The sequence below is a fragment of the Euprymna scolopes genome, chromosome 27, assembly GCF_053919585.1.
Source record: "Euprymna scolopes isolate OS-2025 chromosome 27, ASM5391958v1, whole genome shotgun sequence".
In the NCBI taxonomy this organism is placed as follows: domain Eukaryota; kingdom Metazoa; phylum Mollusca; class Cephalopoda; order Sepiida; family Sepiolidae; genus Euprymna; species Euprymna scolopes.
Genome location: NC_136508.1, coordinates 38874513 through 38900007, shown reverse-complemented (window position 1 = coordinate 38900007; position 25495 = coordinate 38874513). Strand labels below are relative to the sequence as shown.

The 25495-nt window shown below is 34.2% G+C and overlaps 1 protein-coding gene across 1 annotated transcript in view; it reads right to left on the bottom strand.

Annotated features, from left to right (window-relative positions):
- LOC145248700 (fibroblast growth factor receptor 2-like) overlaps positions 1-25495 on the bottom strand; it is a 380337-nt gene that overhangs the window by 310271 nt on the left and 44571 nt on the right. The gene's annotated exons all lie outside the window — the stretch shown is intronic.

The window sequence follows — 25495 nt, the reverse complement described above, 5'->3', positions numbered from 1 at the left end:
ACTTTCGCGGGTGCGCGCGCCCATACCCAGTACAGTACCATTTCTCTTAACTAAACAAACAACTAGAAATTAAACGTATGTGTGTGTGTGTGCGCGCATGTGTGCGTATGTATATGTGTATGTGCGTGGGTGTACGCATATGATTGTGTATGCGTGTGTGTATAATTATATATCATCTGTTATCTATGCTACATCTTATTTGTATGTATACGTGCACTTATGTTTGGGTGACCGAATCCATGTATGCATATGTGCATGGATTGGAAAGGAAACTTCAACCAATATATACATAAGGTGGGATGTATGAATATGTATGTGTGTGTGGGATTGTGAGTGCATGTGCCCATGTATATATATATATATGTATGTGGGTGGCATATATATATATATATATATATATATATATATATATGGGTGGATGAGTATATACACATCCGTATGTATGTGTGGATGTATGTATATATACATATGTATGCACATGTATGAGTGAGTAAATATGTTCGTGTGAATATGGATATACGCGTATGTGTGAGCCCCTGCATATGTCTGTGTGTGTGTGCATGTGTGTGTGTATGTGTATGTGCCTACATAGTATGTGGATGTTTGTGAGTGTATGTGCACATACATATATGTGTGTACATATATGTGTGTATGTGCGTGTATGTGTGTATATATATCTTCTACCTATTATTCTCCATCTTACTTGTGTGTGTGTGGGTGCGTGTACATATGTCTGAATGATTAAGCGCATATATACATGCGTGTTTTGGTGGGAAAAAAAAAAAAAAAGTGTATATATATATATATATATATATAAAATAAAAAATAAAAAAATAAAAATAATTGTTAGCGGTGGATGTATGCGAGTACGTGTGTGGGTGTGTAGGTGGTTATGTATGTGTGTATATATGTATGCTCCTACATGTGTTTCTATGTATGTGCCTGTGTGCGTGTGCATGTGTACATGTACATGAATATATATGTATGCGTATGGAATTGTGTGTGAGTGTATGCTATACATGGGGAAAGAAAGTCTTTAATAAATAAAAAAGAACCCTAAAGAAGCCATAAAAACCTTCACCATATGGACTAAAAAACACTCTTTGAAACCAACTTTGACCGGTCACAGTGAAAACACTTACACTTGGAGACAGAACGTCTAAACACTGAACACACGCATCGCGCCACTATGAAAAACATATTTAATATCAGCGGAGGCATATCCACAAACTCCCATTTTAAAGAAAAACTTTTTACGAAAATATCTGAAGAGAGAACACCCTAAGCTCGAAACGCGTTATAAAAATATTTTAAAATAAAAATATGATGAAAACCTTAAAAAAAAACCCACAATTGTTGTTGGCTACACTCTTTTAAATATACATTTTTTCTCTCGTTGGAACTACACAACCATCACTTTAAATATATATATATATATATATATATATATATATATATATATATATATATATATATATATATATATATATATATATATTAGTTTATGCATATATATATAATTTATACATATATAGATATATGATTTATACATATATATATATATAGTTTATACACACACATATATATATATATATATAGTTTATACATATATATATATAGTTTATAGATATATATAGTTTATACATATATATATATATATATATAGTTTATAATTCTTGGCCTGAAGACGTAATCCCCGGACCGCGAGTGATTACAGAAACATGTATGCATATATGTAGCCATCAATTTCCGTATAAATAAATTTAATATATATATTCATATGTATATATATATAGTTTATACATTTATATATATATATATATATATATATATATATATATATATATATATATAGTTAACATATATATATAGTTTATACATATATATATATATACAGTTTATATATATGTATATATAGTTCATACATATATATATATAGTTTATTCATATATATATTTATATAGTTTATACAGTTTATACATATATATATATATAGTTTATACATATATATAAATAGTTTATACATATATATATATAGTTTATACATATATATATAGTTTATACATATATATATATAGTTTATATATATGTATATATAGTTTATACATATATATATAGTTTATATATATGTATATATAGTTTAAACATATGTATATATATAGTTTATACATATATATATAGTTTATACATATATATATAGTTTATACATATATATATAGTTTATACATATATATATAGTTTATATATATGTATACATAGTTTAAACATATGTATATATATATAGTTTATACATATATATATATATAGTTTATACATATATATATAGTTTATACATATATATATAGTTTATACATATATATATAGTCTATACATATATATATAGTTTATACATATATATATATAGTTTATACATACATATATATATATAGTGTATACATATATATATAGTTTATACATATATATATATAGTTTATATATATATATAGTTTATATATATATATAGTTTATAAATATATATATAGTTTATATATATATATATAGTTTATAAATATATATATAGTTTATTAATATATATATATATATATAGTTTATAAATATATATATAGTTTATAAATATATATATATAGTTTATAAATATATATATATATAGTTTATAAATATATATATATAGTTCATAAATATATATATATAGTTTATATGTATATATATATAGTTCATAAATATATATATATATATATAGTTTATATATATATATAATTTATAAATATATATAGTTTATAAATATAAATATATAGTTTATAAATATAAATATATAGTTTATAAATATAAATATATAGTTTATAAATATATATATATATATATATATATATATATAATTTATAAATATATATAGTTTATAAATATAAATATATAGTTTATAAATATAAATATATAGTTTATAAATATATAAATATATATATATACATATATATATATATATATATATATATATATATATATATATATATATATAGGTTAAATTCATATTAAATGTTGGCGTTGTTCTTGGCAATATCCAAAGACGCTGTCGTCGTCCAAAATGGCCTCACATATGCCAAGCACTTCACCACAACTAACAAAAATGGCAATTTTTACCAATTTGTTTCTAGCTTTCGTACAGTAAGTGTGCATTCTTCCGTTGCTTTTTAAATATTGATCAGAAGAGTAAAAAACCTTGTTCTTTGTTCAGGCATTTTTATCATCAGTCAATTCTTGTCTTTTCTTCAACTTCTGTTTGATTAAAATCAAATAGAACAAGAAAAAAAATCAAGGAAAAAAATGCATGAAAAAAAATCATGGCCGACTTTAGAACAGAGATTTTTTTTAAGGCTAGCATCATCACTGATCTTGCTGTAAGCTTCCCACTTTTAAGAATTAATGACTCTTGCAGATGTAATGCATTTTCGAATCCTTCAGAGCAGAATGAAAGCATTCAAAGATAAATTAGAAGCTTAAGATCCTTCTATTGAAAAGTTCTTGGTATCCGCAGAGTCACCGTTTCGATGAGACTTAAGTTTTACTTCCAAAGTATTTAGTGTAATAATTAGGGCTATGGCAACAGACTATTCTTTTCATTATTTTGACTCTCGAGTGTGTATCCGTTGATATCTTATATGTTTTTATATAAAGTGATGTGGTTCTCGGTTGTCTAACTGTGTCGGATATATACTCGAGAGTCAAAACAATGATAACAATATGCTGTTGTCATAGCCCTAATAATAATTATTTAAAGTTATTATAATTATAATATGCCGTTAGTCCAACTGCCGATAAAAGACTGGTATCAAAAGACCTATTGTTGCATAACAGATGCCTCTAGGTGGGATAGCAAGTAGATTAATTAGCGTTAATCTTAACAAAAGTCGAACTAATACACGTTGAAATGGCGCAAAGCAGAAAAAAAAAAAACGACGCCTGGACATAACGCACAGGAGTCACGGATATCAAGGTTGATAAAGAAACGGAGGAAGCTTGAGATTAGTCTATCTGTGGCAGTCGTGCGAAATGCCCTTCTCCCTGTGTCCATCCAATTATTCTTCAATAAGATAGTAAATTAAATAATTGTCTCACGCGTGAGTTATTTCTCTAGAAAAAATAAACATTAAAAACCCTTTAGTCTCTATTTTATTAAATGTATAAAAAGAACGCTTATAAAAGGGGAAATCATTACACTATTTCCCTATAAACAGTTGGTATAGATGGCTAATCGGCACATAAACGCATGATATTATAAATATATAAATACTGGAATGGATACCCGATATTGTCCGGGATTGAATGAAGATTAACGAATATTTCATCCTCTCATAGATTTTTTTTTTTGTCATTGAAATCGGTGAAATCGCTCATTTTCTAATCAAATTAATTGATTGCCTGCTCTAGTAACTCCCCTTCCCACACGCACAATGTACCGAGAGGAAGCCTCCCAGCAGTAACTTAGTCCACAATACATTGCTGTTTACATTGCACTGAAGAGAATATACCGTTAATTTTATAAAATTATCTGTAAATAATGGCTTGAGTTAAAGTTTAAAATGCAAAAGTCAAATATCATGGTTCAATTGTGCTCTAAACAAAAACATTCATCTCGAATGCGCCCCTGTCTTATCAAAGAACCAACTGTTGATTTTATGTATTTATTTTTACATAAGTACTTGCGTTGAAGTTAAACGTACAAAACTATTATGGTTCAAGTGTGCTCTAAAAAAGAAACATTGATTTTGAACTCATCCCTGTCTTATAAAAGAATCTACGGTTAATTTTATAGGCTGGGCCTTTCTGCTTGTGCGGTGATAAAACTTCTCAAATGCACCTGTGATGTTAGGTTGTATAAAAGTATTAAGTTTGGTCAAAATTGAATTTCCTTCTTCCATCAGATTTTTTTCAATACTTATCGGACACATTCCAACACAAAACCTATGTAAGAACACTCCTAGATACATCAAGTACCTTCGTGTGAAATTAAAAAAAAAAATCGGCCCAACCATTTCCGAGTCTATAGAGAACAAACTCACACGCACAGAGGTCCTTTGATATAATAGTAGATATTATGCTTTTAATAACAGAGTTAATTGTAACATAACCACGTTGACACACCGGTTCCCGCTGGATCACCGAAGTTAAGCAACGTTGAACCTGCCCAGTACCAGATGGGTGACCATTTGGGACTTCCAGGTGCTGTACGTGCTCTCTGCTCATCTCGGCATTGTTTCCAGTCGTCCTGGTCTTCTCCTTGCCACTGGACTCAAACAGTGCCGATTCAGGATAACTGTGATTGGGATTGCGAAACCTTTGCCTCACAATTACACTCGCAGCTGCCCCATACAGGGGGTATCCTTTGTCTTTCAAGACTAAACGGAAGCATGGGGATAATTACTCTCATCATTTTTACATTCACATTATACGAAAGTTTAAACTGCCTATCAGACATCACCCTTGAATGTTTTCAGTCTCTCTGAACAAGGGTTTGTCAGGACAACCTGACAGGAGGATACTTTCCCCTACAAGTGAAAAAATGGTGACATGAGGATAATTTCCCCTACAAATGAATCCTGACAAAATATTAAAAGAAACGTATTTAAAGCCCAAATAAGATGCCATCGACATGGCTAATAACTAGCTCATACGAGGAATAGTGCATCTTCTTCTAGTGATGCCATCTAAAGTAACAGCACTTAGCTGGGTATTCCACCAGACTAGATGAATTCTTGTCTTGGAATCCAATAAGACCAAGAGATCGCCACTCGTGCTGCATTCACTGAAAGGAACACTTTGATAATCCCCAAGAGCGAAATACACGTGACAAAATATTTCAAATAACATAGTTTTCAAAATTCAGATAAGATCCCCTCAACATAGCCATACGACGACTCAAGCGAAGAATGGGGCACCTTTTGTTCATAATAGTAAATAACAGCACTTAGTTGGGTATTCCACCAGACTAAATGAATTCTTGTCCTGGAATCCGTTAAGAGACCAATAGACCACAAGAAAAATATACTGTTAACATAGTTAACTTGTCAATTGGTCACTCTAGAGTGAACAAGTTTTGATGAAACTGGACTTTCTATTTTAGACCAATCTTGAATCAAATCAAGTATTGGTCAAATGCGGGTAAATACATTTCTTCTGTTTGTTGAACTCGAGAATCTTTCTGTAGAATTTGCACGAAATTTTAAACAGAACCCTTTCCACGAACGTAGAAAGCTCTCATTCCACAAGGACACGTGGCATAGTGGATAAGATACTTGGTAAAATTTAGTTGTAAAGTTACACTCTTCTGGAGGTTGAAGGTTCGATCCTCAGTACGGGCGACACTCAAAATACAATTGCAAATTACTTAAGACTTGTACCCGGTCATGGCTGACGGAACAAAAGCATGCTATTCTCGTTGATTAAATAAAGTATTCTGTTCGAAATTATGGGCAGATTCCAGAGTTTGGACGAAACATTTCCAAGTTTCACAAAAAGATTCCCGAGTTCGATACCCCTAAAAAAGGTCGAATGTTACATCGACCGAAACTTTGTCAAAATAACACTCAAGATGAGGACTGTAGTGCGAAGAATCCAAATAATACAAAAACTCGAAATGTTTTCGGAAGAAGAGATATTTTGTTTTTTATACTTTTTTTTATGGGTAAGCTAATCTACCCATTTTAAGAAAACCGACTTACTCAGACATAATATAGTTACATCTAAACGTCGATGTAACGATTCGTGGCAGTTATGGCCCCAAAATCATGAAGTGTACTTTTGCTAATACTCATTCTTTTTCAATAATAACACCATGTTCGCCTTGGTTATTACCGACTTACAGACTTCGGAACTTCCGCATCTTGCGACGCATTAGGCAGTCAAAGTATATAATCGTTTTTGATCTGAGACCAGATCTACAAAGTTTTAGTTTCTTCCTGTTGCAATCAAATCTCTCTATTGTCTGTTTCTAGTTCATGTTTGGCTTTCCTCTTCTTTTTTCATCTGGGATCCATTGCCGCACTTGGTTGGCAAGTCTTTATCAGACAAATCTTAGGGCATGTCCAAGTAAGCAGATTATTAACGATATTACTTTTGGTCAGTGCGATTTCTGGAATTTTTGGTTGGTGATTCGATCGCTCCATTTGATCCCTGGAATCCGTTTAAGGCACTTGGAATCAAACGCATCGAATTTCTTTTCTTGGCTGATTTTGTGATGCAAAGTTTTGTGTTAAAATTTTTTAAAAATTATTATACTTTCACCCCAAACAAGGCACATTGCCACTTTGATGTAGGGGCTACTATCAGGGACCTAAGTTGCAAAGAAGGGAGTTTAGCAGCAAGATGTCTATTCACATTACACTTGAACTTCTGCATGTCAGTACAGTTGGAAGCAGGAAACTGGAAGAGAATTCCAAAGTCTAGCAGTTCTGAGGAAGAAGCTATTAGAGTAGAAGACTTTCCTAGATCTAGGGATCTCTACTGTGTGGGGGTGGGACTTTTCTGCTTGTCGGGTTTGTCGGGGATATTTTCGTTGAGGGGGTACAAGGGCTTGTAGTTCGTCAGAGCATTTACCATTAAAATACTTGTAAAACAAGTAGAGCGATGCAACATTTCGTCGATGGGACAAAAGCTTAGATGACAGTTCGGGACCTATTAGGTTGGCGACTCTCTTTTGGACCCTGTCCAGGAGCAAGAGACTAGTAGCAGACGCACCGGCCCAAATATGACAGCAGTACTCTATAAATGGGAAAATGGTGGCTTTTAGCAGTGTGAACAAGACGTTGCTGCTATAAAATATTTGCTTAAATGTGAAGGTAAATTGTTTGCTTCTCCAGATCTTGCGGTGCTTCTTTCCAAAAACCGCAGACTTGTGGAATTCTCTTCTTTCTAACTTTTTTCCCTCTACTTTTAACGTTCATCTTTTCAAGACTAAGGCCGAAATGTATCTTTGTCTTTCCGATTATCATCTTTTGTTCTCGTTAGCTCCTTACATTAAGTGACTACACGCTTTGTCTGGAGCGATTTCGATAAAAAAAAATACTCAATGCATTTGGAATCAAACGCGTCTAATTTTTTTCTCTAGGCTGGTTTTTAGATGCAAAGTTTCATTTCCATATAGCCGTGCGAACAAGATGTTGGTGTTATAAAATCTTTAATTAAATCTGGGGTAAATTATTTGTTTGGTAGTGAGGCCTTACCTATCCTGCATTGCAACGCATACTCCACCCTACCTTCCTACAACAATTATTAAACCATACATGCATTTATTCTTTGAAAGAGAAATGTTATTAAGAGTAAAATATACGACAACTTAATGATGGCATCCGTGGAATTTTCTCAGAACTCTGTTGGTCTTTATAATAATCATGTCAAGAAAACTGGAACGTATAATTTCTAAAAAGGTAATTAAGCAAAGAAATCACGAGTGAAAATACAAAAGAAAAAAAATTGCATCTGACTAACAAGCAGCCGACTTCTAATCATGTCGATATTTACAAAAATCTATAACTTTTTCCAAGCATGAATAAACACTAATAAGCTACAGTCACCACTGATTATATATATATATATATATATATATATATATATATATATATATATATATATATATATATATATATATATATGTATATATATATATATGTATGTATATATATATATATATATGTATATATATATATATATATATATAATGTATAAAAGGCACAATGTTTGTCTGTCTGTTTCCATATTATCAAACTCTATCTCTCCCGAAGCTAAAAGCCGCAGAGTGGCGCTAGGGGCCTCAAATGATTGTTTTTTTTTTTATGAACTGTACTTTTATGGATCTTTAGTTAAAATAGTTTTTAAAGGGTAAAGAAGGGGTAAAAAAAAAATCGTTATGCATTTTGTACATTCATCCTAATTTATTTTTAATTGGTTCATATGCGTGTCACGTTGGCACAGTGTTGACGTCACCAGCTTTGAATGCTACAATTTTACTTTCGGTTTCGATTCTAGCTGATGGCACCCAAATACGTTATTTTTAATTTTACTTTTGAAATCACAACTCTTTAATAATATATACGAAATCTGGACCAATTAAAATGTCATATTTAAGCAGATTTTACGACCGGACATTTGATATACAGGGTACTGGGATTCAAGAAAATCTTTGTGATCGGTTTTCGAGCCTGCAGACTTTAAATTGACAAACTTATTGCGTAGGGAAATGTACACACATACACATACACGTTCACTTTTATTATATATAACTAGCGAGGGTACCCGGCGTTGCCCGTGTGTTTAGAGATGTGTGTAAGGGGGGGATAAAGTAAAGAATAAGCGAAGTAATAACCCTGTTTAAATATTAAAAAAAAAAAACGATGTTAAACTTCTTTAAAAAATCAAAAACCAAAGCAAAAAAAAAAAAAAAAAACAACGAACAAACGTAAAACTTCTTTAAAAAAGAAATCGGGAAAACAAAAAGCAAAAGGAAATAAATGATGAAAAAGCAAAAACAAAAAAAATCGCATAAATAACCCTTCGGTTCGGTTAAGTTCGTGGTGCGTTTCACCCAGTAGAAAGCATAGAACGAAAAGGACCGTTAAAATTCCATTCCTGTTTTTTAAGCAACTACGAAGTAAAGAAAACCCAAACCGGTGTTCCTTCGTAACTGTCCCTTGTGAACGATCCTGCAACGGTGTAAGTGGTGGCGGGGAAAGGAGAAATTTATTGGGGAGAAAAGATTTTATTACTTCCGTTGATTTTAAGGTATTTTGGCAGTGAACTCTCAGCAGAAAAAAATATAAGAATCTACGATTATCAAGGAAGTGGAGAGGTAATAGGGTGCAGCCTGTGCATATTACATTTGCATGAAATGTCTTGATTTTTAATCCTATTAAGATCAAAATCGGAGGCGAAAAAAGTGAGATCATTTTATATTTATATATAGGGATAATGTATGAATATGTATTTTTATTTTATTTATTTATTCATATATTTTCTATTGTTATTGTCAATTTTTAGATTTTTATTTTTTTGTTATTAATTTAAAATTATTTTGTATCGCTATCCTAGAGTAAAGTTTATCCTGTGCACACAGTTGTTCGCTATTTCTCTCCTACAGTTTAATAGATGTTGGGGTTCTTTAAAGAATAAGATAGCGACTTTTTCATTCAGGCTTAATCTACATGGATCGTCTAGGTATACATGTACTTGCTTGTCTTATTATTTTCCATTCGACTATCGGCGAACGTCCACTTTCTTCGAGATTTCTTCCGAGGATATATCGGTATATACCTCGGCAAACTGCAAGGCAATGTTGAAAAGTTCTTCGGATATCGAGGGATAGAAATCTACAATGTAGAACTGTAGAAAAGTACATTCATTTTTGTTTTCTATATTTTTAATCCAAGTGATTGCCTCACCAGTATTTGCCCACTGGTTTAATTCTAGGTCTTATTTAATTTGTTTATTCACTCTAGAAAGTATAGTTTTACTAATTCTACCTGTTTCTGGTTTAGTTGGGTTTATCAAGTGTAATGAAAAATAAAGACCTTTTAAGATATTAGAAAGGTTTTATTCAACATAAAATTCAGCAGGTACAACAAAATGGTCGGTAACGAACGACTAAGCTGGGAAAAGGCGCCAATTTCGTTCTATTTGTAAACATCTGGTGCGCATGTGCACTAGCGCTCTAACCTCACAACACTCTCCACCACATTTTATTTATATTTCGGGTTGCAGGTCATCTTCCTTCCCCTTTTTGTTGCTTCTGGAAGAAATTTGAAAACGCCCTTCTTCGAGTCAGACTGTTGCTGCTGCTCTTCTATTTCTAAACACTTTGTTTTGTCGACTGAAGGGAAAGATTCTCCATTTGGTGAGGTATTATTCTTTGGGGTCTCCTGTTGATCAATCAACTCTGGTTCGCGGATGTTTGATGGAGTAGTAGAATCTGATGATGTACCATGATCAGGGGAGACAGGAGATTCCAAGTTTGTAGAGGAGGGGTCAGTGACAGGAGTGGGGGCTAGGTCTTCTGTTGAGACTGTTGACTGACGGCCGTCAGGGAAACGAATTCTGGCAAAATTGGGAGTTACAGATATTATATCTGCTGGTTCCACTAGGGGATCTGACTTGTGTTGGCGGACAAACTTCCTAAGGAGGGCCGGTCTTCCTTGCAGCCACTCGGGTAAGGAATATCCGGTGCCCGACCTTCTGGAAAAGTTAAACATTCTCTCGTGTGGGGTTGAGTTAGTTGCTGTACAAAGTAGCGATCGAATAGAGTGCAAAGCTATGTCGAGTACTTCATGCCAGTGACGTTCGTCCAATTGCCTGGTTTTGAGTGCAAGTTTGATCGTTTTGCAAATTGTGCCATTTACTTTCTCGCATTGTCCATTGCCGATTGGATGGTATGGAGTTGAGTGGGTAATCACAACTCCATGTTGCCAGAGAAACTCTTTTAGTTCACATGAAATAAACTGACTTCCTCGATCACTATGGATGGAATCTGGGCAGCCAAAAAAGGTAAATAAATTCTGGAGACAATTTATAACAGTTTTTGTTGATATGTCCTGACACGGATAGACAAAAGGATAGCGTGAATATTCATCTACAATCACGAGTAGGTATTTGAGATTATTCGTAGATGGTTTCGGTCCCATGAAATCTATTGAAAGACGTTCAAAGGGGGATCGAAAATGGATTAATCGACCTGATGGAGGTTTGAAGAACCTTGGTTTTAGTTCAGCACATATTTGACATTCAGCGCAGGTGCGCTTAGCATCTTCCATGGAGAATGGTAGATTCTTCTGCCTCACAAAGTGATAGAGTCTCGCTACTCCAGGATGACAAAGTGCTGCGTGCAGGTCCTTTAGTGATAATGAGCGCGAAGCAGAGCATGATCGAGAAAGGGTATCTGCAGAGTTATTAAGAGAACCTGGTCTATATACTATCTCGTAAGAATAGTTTGAAAGTTCAAGTCTCCACCGGAGCAGCTTATCGTTTTTAATACGATTTGGTGTCTGCGTGTTGAACATAAATGGTGCAGCCTGTTGGTCAGTAATAATGGTAAAGTGTCGACCGAGTAAGAGGTCACGCCATTTACGCACAGATTCTACAATGGCTGCCGATTCACGTTCCACTGCTGAATGTCGACGCTCTGACTGCGTTAGGGTTCTGGAAAAATATGCTACTGGACGTCCATTCTGGGAAAGGCAGGCTGCTAATGTTGTCGCAGATGCATCAGTTTCTATCGTAAAAGGAACTTCATCCTCAATGGCTGCAACCGAAGCCTTGCAAATTTCATCTTTCATGGCTTGAAATTGATTTTTGAGTTTCTCAGTGATAGGAACGGACGTAATGTTTAATAAAGGTGAAATCCGATCTGAGAAATTCTCCATCGATGGTGAATAGTATGAGAAGAGACCTAGAGCCCGCCTGAGTGACTTACTGCAGTTCGGAATCGGTAATTCTTTTAGTGGTGTAAGTCTGTCTGGATCAGGACTGATTGTTCCATTTTCCAATAAGTGCCCTAGAAACTTTAGTTTGGTTATACCATATTCACATTTTACAAGGTTTAGTTGCAAGTTAAGACGGTTGATAACCTTTCTAAAAGCTTCCATATTTTCGTTTAATTCTTTATTAGTTTTTCCTCCGATGACAATGTCATCAATGTAGGCAAATGTACCTTGGAGTTCATGTTCTTGAATCAGATTATGCATAATACGTTGAAACACAGCTACTGAGTTCGTTAGCCCAAAAGGTAACCTAGAAAACTCGTATAGTCCTCCGTCAGCTTCAAATGCTGTGTAAATTCTCTCGTCTCGACGTATAGGGCATTGATAATATGCAGACTTCAGGTCCAACTTATTGAAAATTTTGTACTGTGATAGTTGGCGTATGATATCCGAAATTTTGGGAAGCGGAAAAGCATCCAAAAGTGTAAACCGATTTATAGTTGCAGAATAGTCAACGACCATGCGACGCTTATGTCTTTCATTTCTAGTTACTAGTACTTGGGCTCTCCATGGGGAATTCGATTTGATTATGATACCTTCTTTTAATAATTTTTGTATCTCATTCCGGATAAATTCGCAGTCCGATGCTGAGTAGTTTCTGCTTTTTGTTGCGATGGGTTTACAATTCTTTGCTAAATTAGCAAAAAGAGACGGTGGCTCGATTTTCATCTGAGTGACGTTACAAATCTGTAAAGATGGTATCTTTCCGTTATAACGGAATTCCACCTGGTTATGCAATTGCATGAACTCTTGTCCTAGTATAATTGGAGCACACACGTTGGGAAGGATAGATAGACGCATATTAGTGTAAATTTGTCCACTAACAGCGATGGACGCAACACAGTGTCCTAAGGTTTTGCTCGTGAGATTCGAGGAAGCCATGCTTACCGTATCATTAGAAGGTAATATACTAAGGCCGAGTGATCTCACGATGTTCATTCGTATAAAGTTATGAGTGCTTCCACTGTCTACCATAGCTTTCAAACAGGTACTACTAATTGTTGCATTTACTACAGAATATTGTGCGCATGGAGTGCATTGGGATGACGCAGTGAGGGCAATATATGCAGAACTAGTCCTGGTATTATAAGTTGTTTGTTTTATTTTAGATCGGCAGACTTTAGAGAAGTGGCCCCTCTTTCCACATTTAAGGCAGTCAGCATTCCGAGCTGGGCAAATATTTCGAGAATGATTTTCTCGTCCACAGAATTGGCATCTGGCGAAGTGAGTCGCCTGATTATTTCTGGAAACAGCAGCACATTCATTAGTTAGTTCCAAACTAGAGTTATTTTCAGATTCATCTGCATGAATAGATGCCTTTGCTACAATTGATGTGTCATAAGCTGCTGCATTATGTTGGGCCATTTCTAGACTTCGCGCAGTTGCTACGGCATGATCTAGGTTAATTTCAAAACTTTCAAGTAATCTCTGCCTAATAGTTGAGGAAGTGAGACCTGTGATAAATGCGTCACGTATCGCTAGCTCAGCATGTTGAGAGCCAGTAACATCTTCAAATTTACAATCCTTAGAAAGATTATTTAGTTTTAGGAGAAACTGATCAATAGATTCACCTTGATTTTGTTTCCTAGTGGCGAGAAGGTGACGAGCAAACACAGAATTTACCGGTTTTACATAGGTTGCTTGAAGGATGCTAATAGCCCTCTCGAATGTTGAACAGTGAGATATAAGAGAATAGACCTTCGGTGAGATGAAATTAATCAGAATACTTAACTTATTCGGATGATTTTGAGGATGAGCGACTGTGAAAGAGTCGATGCAGTTGATGAGGGTACGATACCAATGATTCCATTCATCAGCGGTTGTATCTGACGATCCTTCGAATTTACCAGGTCTCAGTATAGCATCCATTGTTGCTGTTAATTTTTAATTTTATGTTGAATAAATTGTAATGAAAAATAAAGACCTTTTAAGATATTAGAAAGGTTTTATTCAACATAAAATTCAGCAGGTACAACAACATGGTCGGTAACGAACGACTAAGCTGGGAAAAGGCGCCAATTTCGTTCTATTTGTAAACATCTGGTGCGCATGCGCACTAGCGCTCTAAACTCACAACATCAAGCGAGTGCTAAGGTTATTATTAGTCGTATTTGTCGTCTTTGAGTAAAATGTAAGCTTCTCTAGGTTTTAATTTACCAACTTTATCGCTAATTTTTAGTTTATCGGGGATTTGTTTACTTTCAATATTTATTATATCTAGGTAGTTGCATTTGTTCGTATCTAGTTTTTTTTGTAGTTTTTTGTAATGTTTTCTGTGATTAGTTTGGTATATTCTTGTTTATCTATTTTATAAAATTTTCTGGTTCTATTCGCTTTTACGAAGATTTTATTAGAGTTGTTTATGTTTCTAACGATTTTGTCTAGTTTTTATTTAAAAAAAAACTATTTTGTTGATTGTGGAATTCTACATTTTTAATTACGTTTAAACGGCCATTTTTAATGTTTATCATAAGGTCTACTGCTTTTACATTATTTAGGGTTTAAAACCGTAGGATTCTGTTTTTGTTTATGCGTTCATTTTTTGTTAAGAAAGAAATTTGCTCGCCATCGCATTCAGCATATTAGTTCATCTGTTTTTTTATTAAATTAATTTAATAATATAACTATGCATGTTAGGTGTTGGGATGTTTTTAAGCGATGGTTCAAAGTTAACTCTTTCCATATCTATTTTTGGTGTGGTGAAATAAATCCTATTGAAAGTGCTCAACTGTTTCAGGAGCTAAGTATGACTATTTCATTTAATCATATAAATTAATATAGAAAGATATAATTTTATTCGTAAATTTTAAATATTTACTTCAACAGTGCTCGATACATAGGTAGAGCTAGGAAGTAAGTTATGAAAATATGCATTTTAGCATTAAACTTGCATCCTTACATAAATCTATATATATATATATAAAAGCGAAAATGTGTGTATGTATGTATGTGTGTTTGTGTGTCCGCTAAAAGCTTTCGACAGACACGACAAAAATTCACAAACTCGGTATCATATTGAAGCCCCATTCTTCGCACGAAAAATATCGAAAAATTGGCCAAAAAACTTCATTTTTTCACCCTGAAATCGACAATTTTCGACAGGGGGGGATCAATAAAAACGGTCCTCTCGTGACGATGACCGGTTCTACGCATGTGTCAGATGACGTAATGACCTAATTTACTTTACGGTTTAACAGCACACACACACACCTCCAAACAACGGGGCAACGCCGGGTACCCCCGCTAGTACACAATAAGAACTAATATTTAAAGACTTTCAAAGCAAAAAATGATTTTATTTTCCTTCATGATGTCGTCTTTATCATCATCGTTGACATCATCATCATTTTCATCATCGGTTTAACGGAAGGTGACAGTGGTTAATGACATGGACTGATGAGCTGGGTGTCCCAAGTTTGAATCAAGTTCATTCCCTACTTAGGATGTTGGCAACCTTCCCTCCCGTATTCCCTGTGTCTTTCTAAAAAGAGTTTTGACTAGAAAAATATCGGGGAAACCAATGCCAACAATAGAATGCTCGGAGTCATACAATATGATGATGATGATGATGATGTCGATAATATCGTGGGTTACCTTTTCTGACTTAGAGAATGCACACTGATGAATGAAAAATGTTTGCTAACCCACATTAATTTTCCCTCTTATCTTTTACTCTTTACTCATCAAGTTTCTTTTTTGCTCATTTTGTTATGTTTTTACCAGTGAGTGATCAATCAACCAAATAAAATAAATGGTTTTCTACATACATGCGGGGGGGGGGTTCATATTAAGTCTTTTTATTCTCTTTGCCGTGGTCGTGATTGTCTTGTCTACTTAACTAAGACGAATAAAACTTCTCATATGGAAAAGACATAAGGGAGACGTCAGCTGAGTTCAACAAAAAAAAAAATTCTTCCTCCCAAATTGAAACACCTGAAAATGAACTTCCAAATAGCCTACCGATTTCATTGCGAACCCCCATTTTAAAAATTTTTTTGTAAACAACGTTCCTTTATTGTATTATTTTTCTAACATTATAGATATTTTCTTCCAAGAAATTTAATTAATTGAAAAACAAAAATTAGTGGTCAGGGTCAATGTGTGAAGTAGTATGAAAACAAAAACAAAACTCCCGAGCAACATCGAGTATAAACTGTTTCTACCTCTACCACTTCTCTTTCTTTGTGTTTCTTAATTTTTGAGATGAGGATTGATTATTCGTTTTATTTAGATTCTTTGGACTACTCGTCTTCTATGCAAGGACCCATGGCATAGTAGATAAAATACTTGGTAAAATTCAATTGTAAAGTTACACTCTTCTGGAGGTTGAAGATTCATTCTTCAGCAAGGGCAGCACTAAAAATACAACTATGAATTACTTGGAACTTTTACCCAGTCATGACTGACAGAATGATTGTATGCTACACCCGTGGGTTAAATAAAGGGTTCCGTTCGAAATTCTGCATAGATTCCTGAAGAATCCAAATAATATAAAGTACAAATAAATATTCACATATCTCAATAAGTGGCTCCCTAGATTTTTTGGTCTGTCAATCCTTTGGTTGGTCCCGCTATAACCTTTTGGGCCCCTATTTCCTGATGGACACAACATATGAAAGTTATTAAGGCATATGAAAGCATGATTAAATATGGAAGTGATATCTTGGCGTTGCATGCTACGATGGAGTTGCCCTAAAAACAGGCTTGGATCTGATGACCTCAAAGGAAGATTAAATCAGGCGAGTATAGGGAGATTCTTTTTTTTATCGAGGCGTCATCATTTATGAAGGCTTAAACGTCACTCAAGGATAATGGTTAAATTTGCCAAGTGGATCGTGAGACAATACCATGATTGTTAATTTGTTTACATTGGGCTCGAAAACAACCATGTTGTAGTTGGCAGGGAAGCAGTCCCATAGCGCTGTGTTTTGCAGACGGGCAGTTCTATTGAAAAAAGATTTTGCTCATAAAAGTTTTGTTTAGTTTTACTTCTAATATAAAGAAAGGCAATTATGGCGATATTCGTTTAGAATAAAAGACTTTTATAGTTTTTTTTTTTTTTTGCAAAACCTTTTCAAAGTCAATGGCTTTAGTAATCTTGTTTTTCTATAGAGAATATATTGTAAAGTCTCTCTTAGACTTTAAGTATGTTTTAATTAGCTTCGGCTTTGAATAAGTTCTTTCTCTTGCTGTTATTGGCATTGCGAAATAAATTCTGAGAAAACATTAAGAAATGCTATAAATCGTTTATTTTCTATCGATAGAAGTTATATAATGTCAATTTACAGTTAATTTATCATCATTCTGTGTGTGTGTGTGTGTGTGTGTGTGTATATATATATATATATATATATATATATATATATATATATACTAGGTTGGTTATTTGGCTGTTTTTGTTTTACGGCATATCAGCCATCTTTAGATTATTTAATGTCGAATCCAGTGATTTTCAAAAAAGTTTTTTTAATAGAATATATTTGTTATTTTTTTCCAAGTCGGTTTCTATTTAACCCATAGTTAGGATCCATACAGGTACTACCACTCTGGGCCAGAGTGGACCTGGGAGCAATGGCAATTAAAGGGTGGCTCCACACTCCCCAAAGCCCGCAAGCTGGGGCCTCACCATCGGATATAGTTTAAGGTCATATCCAGGACCTATATATATATACTAGGAGACTTTACTTTTGAAAGTACCCGCGTGTATACAGGGCCAAAAAAAATGTTACTGCTTTTAATTATACACAAGTTTTAAAAATGAACATTTATTCAAAATTTTATTTACACATTTTTAACAAAAACATCAAATTAAAATTTGATAACAAAGTCTTCCCTCTTTGTCTCTAGTTTCCTACACAGTTCAATATTTGATGACATGTTCAATACACACTCCTCTTCGGTGGACTACAACTGCAATCTCTGGTTCTGGCTCGCCAATCTTTCACGAAAAACACCCGTCTAGCTGAAACTATTGTCAATAATTTTCCCCACTTTTTATCTGTACCTAAATCTAAACGTAGATTCCATGAGCAAAGCTTCTTTCTTAGAAGTGCACGCCTGTGGAACTCTCTTCCGTTCACCTGTTTCCCACCTGACTACAACTTGGATGTATTCAAGTCCAACATAAACAAATTCCTGATAAACCGCCCCCTTAAGTAAGACACTTTATCAAATCTCCATTACTAACGATTACTACGATATTATCCCATTGATTACAGTACATACAATAACCCTTTTCCCCAAGTGGCTTCAGGGCCTTGATAAGTGGTGACATTGAAGTTTGTGATGACATTGCACACATCTCAAGAGGAATTGTTTGGATTTTCTGATGGATGTTGGTCTTCAGGACTTCAATGATCTGCGGGTTGGTGTAGTACACTCTTTACTTCAGGTACCCCCATAGGAAATAGTCTGCGGGAGAAAGATCAGGAGAGTATGCAGGCTATGGGTGGTTTGTGCACCATGAGCGCAGGAAATCCAGTGACACATTTGAGCAATGTGGAGGCACACTATCCTGCTGGTAATTGACGTTATTCATATTGACTCCCTGCTTTCTCCTAAGAGCAGAAATAAATTTCCTCTTCAACATTTCTGTATAACGATCAGTGTTGACAGTCACTGAACGACCACTCTCATCATCGAAAAAGTATGGTCCAATGATTCCTCTGTGGCCAATGGCACACCACACAGTAAACTTTTCAACACATAAAGGGCAAATGACATGCTGATGAGGTTGAGCTTGGGCCCAGAATCTCATATTCTGCTTAATAACATGTCCATTGATTTGAAAATGTGCTTCATCACAAAAAAAAAAAAAATCAAGTCCAACAAACTGAGGTAATCTTTAATGCATTGACTGATGTTTCTACAAACGGTTAGTCTCTCTTCTCTATTTGCTGCCGTCTTAGCAAAATCTGAATTCTGTAGGGAAAGAGAAGCAGGCCTGGTTCTAGAGAGGGCAGTCTTCTGTGACAAACGTCTGGTTGATTTTCTAGGTGATTCTTCCAGACGTTGCCTCACGATTTCAGTATTGATGGCTGTCCTTGCAGACCTTGGCCTACAACCATGTCTTTTATTCGTATTCGTATTCGTCACACATCCTGTTTCCTTGAACTGATTACGAGTCTACATGTTGGTTATCGATTTTAATTTCTCACATCGTCAATATCTGCAGCAGAGAGATGAAAATTTCAGGTCATGAATGTATGTATAATTGTAGGCATTTTGCAATCCTATCTGATCCATTTGGGCGAAGTAAAAGATAGGGGGTATTACTTTTGGAACGCTCTTTGTATATAAATAGCTAGCCTGCAGTCAAATGTGACTTGGTGACTGGGTTCCAATCTCGCGACCAGCAATAATTATCACTTCCTACATTGATGACTGCATGAGCATGAAGCACTAATGTTTGTAGTTTATGTACTTTAGAAGGAAAAACACTGACGTTATCTGAGTTTTACATTTAAAACTTTAATTCCAATCATTACATATAAAAATAATTTTATAAAATCAACAGTAGGTTCTCTACAGTGCAATGTAGACCACAATGTATTGTGGGATAAGGGATTGGGCGAGGAGGTATGTGAAGCTTACTTCCGGTGCATCGTGATGAGTTTCCAACAAGAGGAGACAATCAAAGAATTTTTTAAATTCAATTTATAACATTATATAATCAATGCTTAATGCTGCAATATTTTAAGTTATAAATTTATTATATTTTTTACTGAAATATCTTGTCCTTTTCTTTTCCAGTTTAAACAACTAATCCTTTACTTTTCCATGTTTAAACTTAACCATATTACTTTTCATGTTCGCATTTTTCTATTGTAATCTATGATTTTTCCAGGCTTCCAGTACTTTTCCATAGTTAAGCTTAACCATATGACTTTTCATGCTCATGTTTTTCTATTATATTATCTATATATCTATAAAAGTGAACGTGTCTGTGTGTCTGTCTGTGTCATTTCCCTACGCAATAACTCAGTCAATTTTTAGTCTACAGACTCAAAATTTGATATACAGGGTACTGAGATTTGGAAAAATCTACGTGATCGGTTTTCGGCCAGAAATTTGGTTGTAAAAGGGTCAAAGTTCAACGATTTGACCTTTGAGAACTCTACTAAACTCTTCCGACAGTTTGGGGTCTAAACACTTAGATATCGATTCCTTGGACATGGATCTAACTTAATAACTTGATTTGAGCCCAAAACAATAAATGTTAAGGGGTCATAATAGGGGTCAAAGTTAAAAAAATTTTTTTTTTTTTTGCTCAGCATACACCTCAAAACACCCGGGTAACGCCGGACACCCATGCTAGTAATATATATATATATATATATATATATATATATATATAAAATATAAAACTGAATGTGTGTGTGTGTGTGTGTGTGTGTCTAGTCACGAATAGGCTCCTATATGGTTGACTATTTTAAAAAACTGAAAACTGGTTACATATAATGATAGAAGATGTATCGAGATAGGAATGGGTACGTTTTATCTGGAAGAACAGTGGTTCATTAAAATTGTGGGGTCTGCGTTCGCGCCTGGTCCACAAAGTATGGAAATAAAAAATTTAAAAATAAAAAAAACGTTTACAAGTGTTTTTGATATAGATGTACATAATAATACTTTAATAAGTATGTTTTAACTTAAATAGGGATGGTATGATAAAATTGTGGGGTCTGCGTTCGCTCCTGGCCTCCATAGAATGAAAATAGGCTCAAACTTTAATAAAGACTTTTCATATCTATCTGCGTAAGTATACTTTGATAAGTATGTTTCAGTTTGAAGAAATATGGTATAATAAAATTATGGGGTGTTCGTTCGCGCCTGACCGCCATAGAATGGAAATATGTCACAAAGTTTAACAAGGTTTTTTAATATAGATCCACAGAATATTGTGATAAGTGTTTCAGTGTGAACAGGTATGGTATAATAAATTATGAGGTTTATCTATTTTATTTTTACTTTGATCATATTTTGCTTTGGTTTTGATACCCCCAAATTCGAAGCTATCTCTTTACAACCCTTCCTTTTCATAACCTATCATACTTTCATAAATCAGAGTCTATTTTCTGTAGGCTGTTTTTGAACCCAGTCAACGACAGGTACTTTTGCTTATATATATATATATATATATATATATATATATATATATATATATATATATATATATATATTGATTTTGATACCCCCAAATTCAACCCAAATTTACAACCCTTCCTTTTCATAACATATCATACTTTCATAAATCAGAGTCCATTTTCTGTAGGCTGTTTTTGAACCCAGTCAACGACGGGTACTTTTGCTAGTATATATATAAAATAAAAAATGTAAAAGTTCGTTCTGAAAAGACGAAAATGAAGCAGAATAATCATGAAAGTCTGCAGATCATCAAAAAGCAGTGGCAGTGACAACAGCATCGGCATTTGCTGAACGTGTCGACGACAGGTGAGATAGATACAATGCAGATGATAAGCGGAAAGTATGAAAGGATTGCAATTACGTTGTCGGAACCAAAAAAGATGTGCGCATTTTTTATAAAAGACAAGATAAAGTTCGTGAGAGAAGTATGGAGAAATGTATCATGAAAACCATTGATTCGATGCATATGAAGTTTGACATCCGTTTTACATGTTGGCATGTGGTGGACAGCTTTTAGAAATCGACTTCCATACTAATCTATCTCTGGTCAGGTTTTTATCCACCCCCACTTTCTTTCATGTTCATCTTTATCATTTCCTCTTATATTTTCCCTAGAATTCCTCTGACACTGCCACCTGAATTTATTCGTTCATTTTTTTATTTTTACACCCCCCCACTTATCAAGGCCCAGAGGCCACTCGAGGATAAGGGTTAAAGAGTGTACAGTGGTCAAAAGGACAATATCATAGTAACCGTTAGTAGTGTAAATTTGGTGAAATTTGATTACTTAAGGGGAACGGCTCATCAAGAACTTGTTTACATTGGACTTGAAGACGGCCATATTGTAGTCAGCTGGAAAGCAGGTAAATGGATGAGAGTTTCACAGGTGTGCAGGTCTTAGAAAGAAGCTTTGTTCATGGAATCTACGTTTAGGTTTAGGCACTGATAAAGAGTGAGGGAAATTATTGATAGTGTTCACAGCCAAACACATCAGATGAATCAGAAGATTCTATTGTCGGCATTGGTTTCCCGGATATCTCTCCAACAAGAACTTTTTCCTAGAAACGGAAGGATAAGGAAAGGATGTGTTGAGTCTATTATTTATTTGTCGTGTCATGTGCATAGAATAGTTAGTATAGAGACAAATAACAAATCTGCGATTATTAGTGATATATACCTACAATTAGGGGTTACCACATACCAAGGCCCGGAGGCCACTCGAGGATAAGGGTTAATGTGTGTATTGTTGTCATTGAGACAGTTTTGTAATAATCTATTGTAGTGGCAATTTGGTATAATTAGTTTATTTACAAGGACAATTCAATAAGAACTTGTTTATGTTCAACTTGAAAACGACGATATTGTAGTCAGCTGGAAAGCAGACCAGCGGAACAGAGTTCCACAGGCGGACAGTTCTAAGAAAGAAGCTTTGTTCATAAAATCCACGTTTAGGTTTAGGCACCGATAAAGAGTGAGGGAATTTATTGATAATGATTTTGGCTAGACGAGTATTTTTTATGAAAGATTAGGGAGAGGGGACTATAGATTGGAGCTCAGCCGAACGCTTGCCATGAAAATAGCGATAGAGCAGAGACAGGCTCATAACGACTCTTATGGCATCGCCAACTAAATTACAAAATCTGTTTTGAACTCTGTCAAGGTAGGATAGGGCGTTTAAAGCAAATCCTGTCTAGACGTGGCAGCAATACTCCATCCTAGAAAGTACTTGACTCTATACAGGTAGAGGATTGCATTGAGATATCTACTGGAGCGGTAGAATGACCCAACTATTTTTCCAGTGATCTAAAAGACAGTGTGTGTGTGTGTGTGTGTGTGTGTGTGTGTGTGTGTGTGTGTGTGTGTGTGTGTGAGAGAGTTCATTCCCTAAGGACTCAGTAATGGCTGGGCCGATTTTTTTGAAATTTTACACAAATGTACTTTATGTGTCTGGCGGTGTTCTTGGATAGATTTGTCTCAGAATTACCCCAATAAGTATCAAGAATCCATAATCGAAAAAATCTGATTAAAGACCAAATTTAACACTCTGATTCAGCGTAATATCACAAGAGCATTTTCAAAGTGAAATGACTGTATAAACAGAAGGGTTCAGCATATGAAATCAACAGCGGGCCCTTTGATAAGACAGGGGCGCGTTCAAAATTAATGTTTCTGTTTAGAGCACAATTGCATCATGATACTTGACACTTGTATTTTAAACTTTAATTAAAAGCATTATACAAAAATAATTTTTTAAAATCAACAGTGGGTTCTTTACAGTGTAATGTATATTACAATGTCACTAAGTCACTATCCAGTGGTGAGATCTCAACGTGCGGGCTCTGGGGAGTGTGGAGCCACCCTTTAATTGCCATTGCTCCCAGGTCCACTCTGATCCGGAGTGGAGGTACCTATTAGGGTCCCAACTATGGGTTAAATAGAAACCTACTTGAAAACAGCAAATATATTCTATTAAAAAATTTTTCTTCAAAATCTTTGGATTCGGCATTAAATAACCTGAAAAGGGTTGATATGCCGTAAAACAAAAACAGCCAACCAACAACTATCTGATTGAACACGACAGTTATTCTTTTTTTCTGGATATCTTATATATATATATATATATATATATATATATATATATATATATATAATGTGTAAGCAAAATCAAGACTTCAAAAAAGGTGTTAATGGCAACAAAAAGTGTATTTCATTTTACGTTACAATTGTTTCCATGCCCGGTCGACAATTTCAAACATTATATCATTTGACAATTTTCAAAAAACCAGCGTTTCTTCAGACTTTATGAATAAAAACACCCTTGACGATAGAACATTGTTTGAAGAGAAAGAAAATGAATGAAAAATTCCCTTAACGGAAAAAGAAGCACGTGAGAAACATTTACGCTTGAGGTAACCTCCATGGCCTTCGGGACAAGATCAAAGTGTAGTATCTGTTCTTCAGATGCTGCACTTTAATTTGTTGTTCTCTGTCAGTGGAAGAGAAATCGTTCACGACTGAGACAATTTTTATTTTTATTCCTTTTCTCCACATTAAAAAACGACCCTGGTGTCTAACTCTGTCCTGTGGGGAGACATTGTAAATAGGAACCTCCATGGAAAGCCCATTTAAATATTAATATATCACCTAATTTTCGTATCCTTATTTAAGAACAAAGTCATAAGGAGTTTCCACAAAAACCCTTAGCAATTTAAAATTTTTTTTATATATCCCATTCGTTGAGTTCCTAAACTAGATTTCACTATTTCTTTATTTAACATAATTAATTTTTTTAAAAAGAATTTTTAAATTTTTATTTCTATATTCATAATATGGCCATAACAACCTCGCATTAACGTTACAGTTAATTTTAGTTTCGTATTAGTGGCAAGTAATGTTTACAAATTATCGATTCTTTTAATACTTAGATTTAAGACCATTTTAGGTTTAATGTTTAACTGAATATGAGAATAAAGAAAAAGACTACATTTTATATATAAATCCTTATACAACATTTCGAGTAAAGGATTCTAATCTATTTATCATTATTTAATGTTTTAAAATTCATTATCATTCTAATTAAATATGTTTCCATATCGTTACTAAAAAATAATTACGAGGGGAGATAATCCAATTATGTTGTTAATTGCTAATAGTTAATTCTTTTGGAAAAGAGGTCAATTTTATTTCCCATAACAGCTAAAGGGAGATAATTCAGGCCGTTTGATGTTTTCGGTCTAGTGATTACTAGAAAGCATATATATATATATATATATATATATATATATATATATATACATATATATATATATATGACTTTAGAAAGAATGTGACAG